The sequence below is a fragment of the Falco cherrug genome, chromosome 5, assembly GCF_023634085.1.
Source record: "Falco cherrug isolate bFalChe1 chromosome 5, bFalChe1.pri, whole genome shotgun sequence".
In the NCBI taxonomy this organism is placed as follows: domain Eukaryota; kingdom Metazoa; phylum Chordata; class Aves; order Falconiformes; family Falconidae; genus Falco; species Falco cherrug.
In genome coordinates this window covers 16255841-16268148 of record NC_073701.1, presented here as the reverse complement: position 1 = coordinate 16268148, position 12308 = coordinate 16255841, and the positions used below count along the sequence as shown (strand labels likewise).

At 35.9% G+C, this 12308-nt stretch overlaps 1 protein-coding gene across 5 annotated transcripts in view; it reads right to left on the bottom strand.

Annotated features, from left to right (window-relative positions):
* PACSIN2 (protein kinase C and casein kinase substrate in neurons 2) overlaps positions 1-12308 on the bottom strand; it is a 64230-nt gene that overhangs the window by 37876 nt on the left and 14046 nt on the right. The window contains exon 1 of one of the 5 annotated variants that reach the window (XM_055711452.1): positions 5683-5794. The exons of the other annotated variants lie outside the window; for them this stretch is intronic. The gene's annotated coding sequence lies outside the window, so the exon portion shown is untranslated. Of the gene's footprint in view, positions 1-5682; positions 5795-12308 lie in introns of those variants that run through there. 5 annotated transcript variants of the gene reach the window in all.

Here is a 12308-nt window from a genome sequence, read left to right as displayed (position 1 = left end):
AAGGCTGCTTGGCTCCCAACAATTTCTTCACTACTGGATTATACTCACTCATACCTATGTTTGTTAAACCCTGTACGTGTAACATGCAACAGAAACCCACTGAAAGCATCATTAATTCACTGCGTAAATATGAAAGCAATGAACACACATTCAAAGCCATAGTTCTAGCACACATCAGATCACTGAAGCAGTTAAGGTGTCCTTGATACTTACTACATGTGAAAAACCCCACACAACTACAGTGAGAAGACAGTATCTCCAATGTAACTGTCCAGGCACATCAACACTGTGCGACTGAAATTTTACAGAGTATAAATTTTGCAATGCATAATAAGGAATAAGGACAGTATTTTAGTCATTACACTTTATTAAGCACAGTTTGAATATTTTATTAAATAAATGACATTTAAAATTACTGATTAAGCTTGCTCTTCTTTGAATAGGACACAGCACAGAAATGCACCCCTGAAATGTGAGACGATGACCCAAACGTTGTCAAACAGGCTCTCAGCCTACACGTTATGCTTCATGTATGTACAAGTATTATCTGACTCTCACACTCTGGAGAAGATAGGCCCAAGTTATAAGCCACTGTTTCTGTCTCATTTTATATTCAAAGACAATATGTCTGAACCCTTCAAGCCTCTTGGGGAATTGTGTCTTGGAATTCCATGCCTTTACTGCAGGCATGAGCAGTAAGAGCAGAGCGATGTAGTTGTCAGATAACTAGCTCTCGTCTCGTACCCTTCCTCATCTTAACATGCTATTAGACACACTGTTTTTTTGCAGACTCAAGACCTGGCTGTCCTTATGAGCTCCTACATGCTGCCAGCATAACCTCCCCTCTGCATTTTTTCAACTAACCAGGAGATACCTTAAATAGCAAAATACTGACATTGAAGAAAACCAATTTGTCATTCTCTGCCTGACAAGCCACTCTGTGTATTATTTCGATTGTGCATTTTTTTTGTTGTTTTAACGAGTAAAGTTATTAAATCACCTTCAGAGGCTTTGCAGAGGTTTCTGATTTTAAGCTAAATTAACACTGACCACAAGAAATTATTAACACTGCAAACTACAAACTTTAAATGGCAGAGCTATGCCAGCTGTGTATCAACCTCGTGTCCATAGCTATGTGTGGAGCTTTAAAATATTTGGATATACTTAAAACAAACCTTAACATACTCAGATTACTTTTTGCTTAGCTGGAGTTATGAGGGATAATGTAGTAACCAGAACAAACCATGCAAGGGAAAGAAAATATCCAATTCTGCAGAAAGGGCACTTGAAATTGCAACACTTTGCTCAAAGCTGGATAGCACTGTTAAAATGCTCCTCCTGTATGCCAATCAAATATATGACCTAGAGCATGCCAACACTGGAAGTTTTTACTTTGAACCCCTAATATCAATCTGCATGAAAATTGCCTCATCACTAAGTTTTAGTTTTATTTTTGAAAATATTCAAAGCTGTTAAAAGATTTCATTGCTTAACATGCTTCTGTTGTATTTGATCAAGAAAGTTGTTGTTTTTTTAAATTACCACCACTGCACAACGTTAAGTGGTTAAATATCAGAACATGAAAGTGTTCTGATACAATTTTTTCTGTGCCTTGAAAGTCAAAGGAGAAATCAATTACAGAGAAGTTTCAGCAATTATGATTCATACCAAGAAAAATGCAAATGGCTACCTTCAGCTTTATTCAGGCAGACTTGTGAAGATTAAGTTCAGAGCCCTTAAAATTATTTCAGTGACAAAAAAAAAAAAGTGTCCACTGTTTTCTATTTTTCATTAAAACCAGTTTTCAACTACAGCAGCCCACCACTGAGCAAATCCTACAGCCTTGCAAATTCAGTTCCACCAAGCGGCAAGGTACTGCAGAAGAGATTTCAAACTACAGACTCAAGAGTATGAGCATTCAATAATAATATAGACTTAACTTTCCCTAAGCCAAAATTTTACCATGCCAGAATTTCTGAAATACAGTTTGGGGATTGGTTTTCCTCCTGCATCCCATCTTCTCTGTAACAACCAATGAACTTCAGGTTATGGAGTGTTAAGCATCATAGTAGTTACAGGAAAATGCCTGTAGAGATTACATGGAGTGCTAAGCAGAGGCAAGGAGTCATTTTTTGCCTTTCCAACCTGGTATTGAAGCCGTGCTTGCTGCTAAAGAATACCTCCATGAATTTAAATGTCATTAAAAGGAAAGTATGTTACTCCTGGAAGTGTTTCAACAACAACACATTTTCATAAGTATTCTTAACTAAAAATTGTGCGTTTTCTTTTACTTTTTTGGATGACAGAGCTCTTCATTTCAGACACAAGATACTGTCTGAATACAGTGATACTTCCTGTGTTCTTAAGTAGGGAATACATCTCTTAAATTACTTAATACAGTGCAAGGTACTTCCTCCTACATCACTTTGCTAAGCCTACGCAAAAGGCCAAAACAGGGCCTTCAACACAGATTAAGACAGAAAAGAGGTGTATTAAGCAGTTTCCTAATACAAAAGCACTGTTAAATTTCATTACAAGTTTTAAATGATGGAAAGGTTAAATATAGTAAGTGTCATCCATGGTATTCTATACTCTTTAAAAATAGAGCCTGTGATGTTTTTAAATACCATCCTGTATTAAAAAAGGAAATCTAAACAAGGAATTAAATGATTGCATGCATACAGTTGCCACAAACTGTCAAAAGTATCAGAGTACATAATACAAAATAAACAAAGGTTCTGTGAATTGTATCATATTCCCAGTCCTTCCAAAAATTCAGATATCCATTTCAGATAAAACTTTGATGAACTTGCCTAATGAAGAGATAATGCTTACGTGTTTCTTCTCACACAAAGCAACTCCAGTTTCAACAATTTTTTTAAAACTCAACAGTATTAGTATTTACATCCAGAAACGAAAGAGACCAAAAGACCACTGTAGTTAAGAATTCAAAACCATGTATACTAAAAAGCTACTGAAATGTACATTTTAAAAGTACATTTGAAGTTCTCAAACAATAGATAAAACCATTTAAAAAGTATTTTTCTCTTGTAGAGGTCAGCTTTAATTTTGTGTTAAGAAAACCAAACACCAATGCCAAGCTCTGAAATGCATTTAAATTAACCTGCAAGACAACCATTAGGTGTTCTGAGCAAATTTTAGAGCATCTAGCAGCCAAAAAGCTTAATTTTCTTCTGTAATTTCCCTCAACAGTGTATGTGATGCATATATGGCATAAAAGGAACTGTGTAATTGATATTTATTAACGGACATTATAATTTGTTTAATAAAGAATCTGATTTAACTCTTATTTAGCACTTGGATTTTAGGCTAAAGTATTTAACATAGGCTTCTAAACTCGCACATTACCGCTAAAATTAAAAAAAAAAAATAATCTTAAGATTAGGAGAAATCTGAACTCATTGCAAAAATTAGCTGGATACAAAAGCTCAGCTATTTCATTCCATCCAACTGGAGGGAAAAAACCCTCATCTGTTTGTACACTATATTCTAAAAATTAGTGTCTTCAATTTAGATTAGTTTGATACACTATCCAGAGTTGTATCTCATTTCCTGGACCAACAGCACTTCTTGGCAAATTAATTCTCCCTATTGAAATCATTATTAGCAACATTTCCTTTAGGATTCTTCTGTAGAAGAAAATGGCAAAATTAGTAACACATCTGAAGCTGAAATCAAGGTGACCTTGACACAAGAAAAAAAATAGTTGCTAAATCACACGAAAAGTCCCAAATCATACACATTCTTTCTTTACTTCTAGACATTGTAGAATATGTATCATAGTACTAATATCTGTACAATAGTGAAACAATGACTTTGGATATTGTATGGATATTAATCTGTAACCACTGAAGGGAGAAAACTGTTTCCCAAGTTCTCTTCTCCAGATTTTCAGACAATTTCTGTATCGACTGCTCTTAGAAACAGAAAAGAAGTCTTTGTAAAATAATTTTAAAGTACTGTAATTAGGCTAAAAGACAATTTTTAAAAAAGGATATCAAGATTATAAGAAGTAAGATGAAGATTGTATTAAGTTGTTTTGCACACAGACTAACTCATCTTGGCTTTAATCACAAACTTAGGAGGTGTGCTGTCCTGTTGAGTACTACCTGCAGAACCTTCAGGTAACAAGGGAAAACACAGGACAAAGTACACTTGGTAGTACCCTTCACTGACATTAGGTACAGAATGTAACCATAAAACATTAAAACAAGTAAAACATCCTCCTGTTTCTGTTGAGATGCACAAAAGAGAAGAAACATAAAGAGAACAATTTCACACTAGACTTTTTGGTCACAAATCACCTGTGTTGCAGGTTTAAAGTCTGAAACACTACTATAGAAGAAATTTCCCATTCTAAGGACATACTTCTTGAATTTTAGACCCAGAAAAGGACTGTAAGGTACCGAGAGCCCTAAGACCTAGGTACTATGCTATCTAGCTTAATATTAAGTGGTTGTCCTCCAAATAAAGAAAAAAAATTAAAAGATTCTTTAAGAGCCTCAGGTCTTTCTGGTCACGGAAAAATCCGCATTAACATTATCTTCACTGAAGAAAAAAAGCATATCAGAATTGGCTTAGAGTAAATTTTGCCAGAAAACCTGAAGAACTCAAGACCATTTAGCAATTAAAATAACTTGAAAGATCAAAGAGTGTGTGTATATATATTTTTTTTATCTTATTTTTTACATCAGAGGTTTCCATTATTTAGGTTTGAGTGATTAAAATGTTAAAGTGCACGAAAAAATTCAATTTAATTAGAAGCATTTGCCCTTTTCTAACGTTCACTTCTGCAGTGCCTGTGACATCACCCACTAATTTACATGTCCTGTCAAAGTCTCCTAAAATGAAATTAACCTTAATATTTTGGCATCCTGCACAAATAAATAAAATTGAAATAAATATGCCTTTAAGTTTGTTTCAAAGGAGCAAGAAGGGAGAACAGGACCACATGCCTTCAACTTGCTAATTCCAATCAGTAAGCATTTAGTTAGCAAGAAAGCTTTAAAGTGCCCACATACTTTAAAAACAAATAAATAACCCCTGAGTCAGTGGAATGAGATGGCTAGTAATACCTAAAGCATACACACTTAATATTTAGTTCAAGTAGAATTTTACAATGATGCAAAAAGAAGGATAGTGCAGAGGAATACTATTGATGTATTCTCCACCCAAGAAAACATGAAACAGCATTTACATCTACACTGCCAAAGTAGCTGCAGAGAAAAGTGGCATGTATAGAATTTCTAAAATGGCATATAATTAAGAAGAAAAACAGAATATTGCAAGAAGCACTGCCTCAGACATTAAAACTTTCAGAAGGTAAAAGGTGCCATGATACTTACCTGACCACACAAATACCACAAAACATGAACACTGCTGCACATGAAGACAGAAAACCCCACAGAAATACACAAATAAGAAGTAATACAATAACCATTCTGGAAAAGAGATATGTTTTAGAAAGCAGACTATTTCAGTCCAGAACCATCATTTCAAACATGATGAAACACACTCTTACATTCAAACAAACATTGCAAAATACCACATTCACTTGGCCAAAAATACTTCCACATCAGCTACGACACAGCATAGTAAATTTCTGGTAGGAAAAAAAGCAGTTTGGCAAGTCATTTGATCTACTGTTTGCAAAATACATACCTTAAAACACATGCCTTAATTCACTTGCATTTTTTCCAAATACGAAGTTCAGCAACAGAACTGCACGGAGAGCGGCAGTACCTGCACAGCTCTGCCTGACCACCATTTCCACAAACAGAATTCTCTCATCAGAGCGTACGTCATCATTTCCTGTGAGCTGATGAAAACCTTGCAGCTCAAGCTAAGGTCATTTTTCCACACACACACACTGCAGCACCCAAACCAACACAGGGTTTTTCAGTCACACACATTTCTAATGGTTCTGTATAGCTACATATATATATAAAGTTCAATATCCAAGTATACTATAATCTTTACAAAAGACCACAGGTAGCCTATACTAAAGGAAGGTATTTTTACTCATACACTGGCTTTGGTGGAGAACAGTGTTTTTAAATACCTCAGTGAAACACACAGGCACATTTTGCAGTTGCATCGCTTAGGAAACAGCTGTGTTATTTTGGTGTTTCACAGTCAAAAGTTGTATTTTTCCATCTCAGGAAATACGGGACTGTAATATTAATTAATGAAATATCGATGTGCATTGAACAGCAGCATATCTAAACCCTTAAATCAAGATGAAATAAGCTAGTCTTGAACCCGAAGGTTACATTAAAGAGTTACTGTTCTTTACTTCAGGAAAGAACCAATTCAGAGACCTTATTTGAACTAAATCTAGCCCTGAGACTGTCTCTAACAGTTATACGTTTCCAGAGACTAAACATGTGCATTAACAACATGTCAGCATACTCTGCCTTCTATTCTTCTGAGGGAGATACAGATGATTATGCTTGGCAGAAACTAGCAAGACTGATTGGGGCAGGGGAAGCTAGTTGCATGGGTGGAATCAGCTGAACCTGTGCACTCAAGTATTAGTTAATTCTTCTGTCTCTTTTTTGAGATGTAAATAAAACCAAGGAAAAAGGTGAAAAGATTGTTTTCTCGCCACGGAGGATGTAAGAGAAACAAACAAAAATAGGCCTTCCCATACAGTGCCTCATAAGGACATTACTGAAGATGACCTAGACCTAGTAAAATAAATGAAGTTTCTCAGACCATAACGTGCTCATATTATACTTAATTGAAAACAGTACAGAGGCATCACGTTTCCACACAGAACTCCTTAGGGCTGAATGGATTATTTTCTATTAGACAAAACCACCAGCTCCCTAGGATACTTAACACACATACAGTAACAGAAGTATCCTGTAACATAGAAATGTTTTGCTAGTATAGCTTTTGTTCAAGGGACCAGCATAAGCTAGTACAGAACTGTACCCCAGGATCCTTACTAAAGCAGAAATTAAATAACCACCCCATAACTGTTGGTTATGAACCAGCTCTAAACAGTAGTTTCAATTATTACTAATTCCTTCTGCAGCCATTATCCCATCATAGCACTGCTGAAAAAAACCAGGTCAAATTATCATGCAACATTCCTCAATTCTCAAAATACATTCAATGGTAGTTTAGTATTTGGAGAAAACACTATCAATGTAAAAATTGCTAATGAAGATAGCCTTACAATTTAAAAGCAACATTTGCAGCTGTGATCACTGCCAGATGAACTTTATACATCACTTCAGCAGTGTAATTTCTGGAACCGATACAGAATTTACAGACCTCTGGAGAATGCAGTTCGTAAACGTAGAAGTCAAACAACAGGCACACTTAGCTTTGACTATCCTTCTTTCCAGCAAGTTAAATAACCAATTATTCTTTTAGAAACAATACAAGATCTGTTCAAGTGTTTCAAAATCAATGCTATACTGTAACAGTACAAAAGACCATGTGACAGTATTTCATATTTCAGATTAAGTAAGATTAATTCAGATTTTAAAGCAAACTGAATACAGCTTCTAAAGAACAGTTAGGAGCATTTGAGTTGTTCACTTGTGTTAAGGTGAAGGAGAAGGTTGCTCAATACTTAGTTTCATTAACATGGCCACTGAAAAAAAAACACGCTTGAATTCTGTTTAAGCAGATTTTCAGCTCGGTGAATCCAAGGTAAACTTTAGCCAGGACTCCTCATGTTTCTAGGCAATTTAATTTTCTGGTCCTGGAACAGTAATTACTGCAACAAGGACAGAAGACCTTTACTTACCACTTAGTAATCTATACAACATGGGCTGCTGACCTAGTAGAATTAAATATTCCCTAAAACACTTCACTTTTTTTAAAATAAATATAACAAACCGGTTCCTTATCATGTACTAAACTCACTGGTCTAAGCCACCCGGAAGTATCACTCAAGTATTAAGGTCACAGATCTCATTTTATGGTCTTCCTTGTACACATAATTTGACAAGCTAAACTAGAAGTTCATTTTGTCTGCCTGTGTGATGCGGTGGGGTTTTTTTGGGGGTTGTTTTTTTGTTTTGTTTTTTTTTTTTTTTTAATCACTCCCAGTACATTTAAACCTACTTGAACCCTAACGCTATTGAAAGCCTAAAGTTTTCAGTGTGCAAAAAAACATGGTGCTGCTTTAACACAGGCATATGAGATCAAGGTTAGGCAAAAAAGGTGGAAGTTTTTCTTTGGTTCTCAAGGTTTCATTAATCTTATTAAGCGTTTAGGAAAAAAACAACCCCACAGAATAGCCAGTCTCCCTTATGATTTTCAGAGATCTAGATACTTTTATATAGCTCTCAAACACAAAAATCACTCATATATAGAATCCCTAAATGCAGCAATGTGAAACGAATGCTTAATTTGGTCAACTAATCTCAGAAAGACTAGTCTTTTCTACCCTTCTCCGGCTTTTCAGGAAAAGGAAAGGTTTTTATGCCATTTTCAATTAATGCTTGACTGAAGGACAAGTAGGTCAGCCATCAACTCCACAATCTAAATTGGACTGAAGTTCAAGGAAATTGGGACAAGAGGCCCCATTAGCTATCCATTCTTGCACTTGCAATTACCACTGTGTTTTCATTCAATAAGTCCGTGCCATCACTGACCACAGAGCATTTAAACAGCAGCCTTTAGCCAGCATCTCAGCAACAATTAAAAGACAGAAAGAAGAGAGGTAAAGAACACAAAGTTCAATTTAGCACTCAATCAGAAAAACACTAGTGTTAAAAATTCAAGATTGCAAGACCACTTTTTAAAATATATATGGTCCAGATTCAAAGTTGATCAGCGTTGAATCAGTGTCTTAGTAAAAGCACATAATATACAACTTCCTTTTTTCATCATACATGCTGCTTAATAACTTCAGCATTTGAAATGGTTCCAGTGATTCTCAAGACCAGAATCAATTGCTACTAAAGGTAGAATTATATGCCTTTTTTGGTTTATGAACTAAACCTAAATTTGCATGTCAGGAACCTCTACACTCACAAACTAGGGGTATGACAGTGATAACAGCTGAGAAAAGCAGGCACAAATAGCTTCAGAATGAAGCGATCAAATTTCTTAAGCTATTTAGTCTACTGCAAATCATTCTACACATTGTAATCAAACTGAAAAACTGCGTAACATTAGACTCCAGAAAGTCTGGAGTCATTACATTCAAATGCAACATCCCATTTTAAATTAAAATAGAAATCAATTGGTATTTTTGCATGATGCATAGTAACATGAAGTAATGAGAACAGAAAATGTTAGTATCATGGAATAAAATCATTCTGGAATTAAAATATCAAACTTGCACACACTCAAAAGGAATAGCTTAAGCCAGATTTCTAAAATGTGCTTTGGGCATAAAATCTATGCACACACACATGTATGAAAACAGCCAGGAATGGAAGATAACTCTCCTCAGCACTACAGAGTTTTTGTGCCATTAGCCTAAAGCGGTATTTAGCACATTGGGAATTTTCAGCAGTCATAAAAGGTGCTACCCAGGGTCCACCTTCAATTCAAGATTTTACTGACTAGCTAGCGATCTTGTGCTTATGAATTCTGCTTGAATGTCTAATAGATTGCACACCATATTTGTCTTTCAAGATTTGAACGCACTGTATTCGAGCTGACAACTAGGATGGTATCACCATGCTTACTTCCAAGCATAAGGAAGGGGCGGGGGACAGTGACATACAGACAGAACTGCACCATGACATTATAAATGCAGGGCTCTGTGTCATTGGTCACACTGATGTCTCAGACAATGTTCTAGAATAGTTTGGGGTTACTGAAATGAGTCACCTATCTACATATGACTACAGTGACAAAGCCACATCCCCATATGGCTCATCAGTTAAGAGCCTGAGCAGCAAAGGAATCAAAAAAAGAAAGACTGAATGGTTCAACAGCTGAAACAGCTGTTAGTTGAAAGCCTCAATTATACAGAAATGCCTTAAAGGTGTCACTGAAAGTAAGAATTCTATTTGACCAAGGACTACCCAGGAACAAGAAAATCAAGCCATGTGCTTACTCAATGAATAACAAATTTCACATTTAACTACTTTTACCATATGGTAGTGGGAAGACTAAAAGTACTATATAAGATTTTAAAATACTGCAGAAAAAAGCTTAGACAAATAAAGTCAACAAAGAAAACATGAAAAAAATGTATATACAAAGTATATTATTTACAAAAATTACGAGTAACAATGATCTTTTTCATAATCATACTCAGTGTCACAGGTCAAGTTAATAACATTTCAGCTGAGAACACCTGTGAAACTTCAGTACAGGCATTTTCATCTTCTGGTTCTGAAGGCTTAAAACCTTAATGTAATCAACTGATATAGACAGCATTAGAAAAGGTAAGCCTGCATCTAAAAAAATCTCCCAAAACTTCTTCCTTTCTTGTTTCTGCACACCATTCTTCAATTTTCATGACTTCAGAATACAAGGGCTTTACTGGAGGGGCAGGCATTCTCCTTTTAGTACCTAGCATAAATCAGAGGCAAACTGTGATCTGCCCAAAAACATACCAAATCCAGGAGGCTTTAGATTGACAAAAGCCCAACCAGACCCACAAAGCTCATGTCAGCTCCAGTAATAAACAGGACACATGGTGACTCCTCAGTCATTCATTGTAAGCTTTCTTGGGAAGGCCAGAAGTTTCTCTAACCTACTAAGAGAACCCCTCTAGTAACTACAGCTACGACCTAGGTAACTTTTCATTGTTTTTAATAGAGGCAGCTCAATAGCTGAAGTGTCGGTAACCTTCACACAACCAAGTCAGGTCTCTGACCACTGTTGTTTTAGAGTGATCAAATGTCCTTACTCCAAAAGCTTAAGGGTACAAAGCACTCAAAAGAATAAATTTCAAATATGTTTTTTAAAATATACTGTGGCAGATATGCATTTTGATTTGCTAAGGTTATTTCAGAAGGTTCAAATAATTGTTTCAGACATATGCATACATAAAAAAGAAACAACACAAACCCAAACGAAACAAACAAAAAACCAAAACAACAACAACAACAAAAAAACCCAACAACCCAACACTAAAATCACAAGAGTGATCCTGTGTCTAGCTGGAAGGTTTTTCTTGCTATTGAATATTACTGACTGCTGGTACAACCACCCGAATGGTACACACACACACATATACTCCCGTACCAAAGTTTCCCTCTATCCTTTTGTAACATGGAGGCTATCCTCACAGCAGAAATAGGAATACTGATATCTCTGTTTAACCTGAAATTCAGTTTATACTGAAAGAACCCATACAACGCTCCATACCTGAAAAATAATAGGTGCTTCACTGCGGCAAAATATCTGTGTATTTGATGCATCAGAGCCACCCAAAAAAAAAAGAAAAACAGGCATTGTACTTAAAATATAATTGTATTTTACCACGTCTAAAAATAGTTATTAGTAAAGAATGTGGTATATCAAGTATTCAAGAGCTTAATAAGTTTAAGCTGATTCCTCAGTGTGCATTTATTCTGTCCCTTGCAATTTATGAAACTGAAAATGAAATTATGTTCAACTAACACCTTCAAACCAATGGCTTACCTTTTCCCCTCATAACTGCTGCAAGGAAATTGAATATTCAGTATGTTTCATAGGAAGAGAAACAGTTTCATTACCTCGTTTACATTTGCCACACTATCTTAAAAAGCCTGTAGCCATAATTCCAACCCAAACAAAGGAAACAAAGGCAGCTAATGTTTACTGATGCCTTCAGGGACTGGTAACACTTCAGCATTGGAAATCAGATAATCAATGAGCTAGTCAACTGTTCGTTAGACACAGGACAGTTTGTTTTCAACAGGAAAGAAATCCCTTTCCTTTCAGCTTCCCAGAAAATAAAGGTAAGATCTATTCACATTTTTAATGCTGTATTTTAATGGAAGTCAATGCAATAATTTTTTAGATTGGCAAAAGATGAGGATTATAGTGAGGGTCACAGGGATCCTGAAAACAAGATCAAGTCCTTGGAGCTGATGAGGCTGGACTACCCCATGTCAAGTAGGTCTTCAAAGCCACACTTTGGTACAGTGATCAGGCCCCATAAGAAATACTTCCGCCAAGTATCTGTTGATTTATAATAGTCACAAAATCACAGAACAGGACAGGTTAGAAGGGAACTCACAAGATCAGCTAGTCTAACCTTTCGTGGGAACGGCAGCCTGGATGAGATTATCTAGCATCCTGTCCAGTCACATCTTGAACATCTCCAGTGAGGGAGACTCTACAATCTGTATCTATCAATTCACAAGACATTT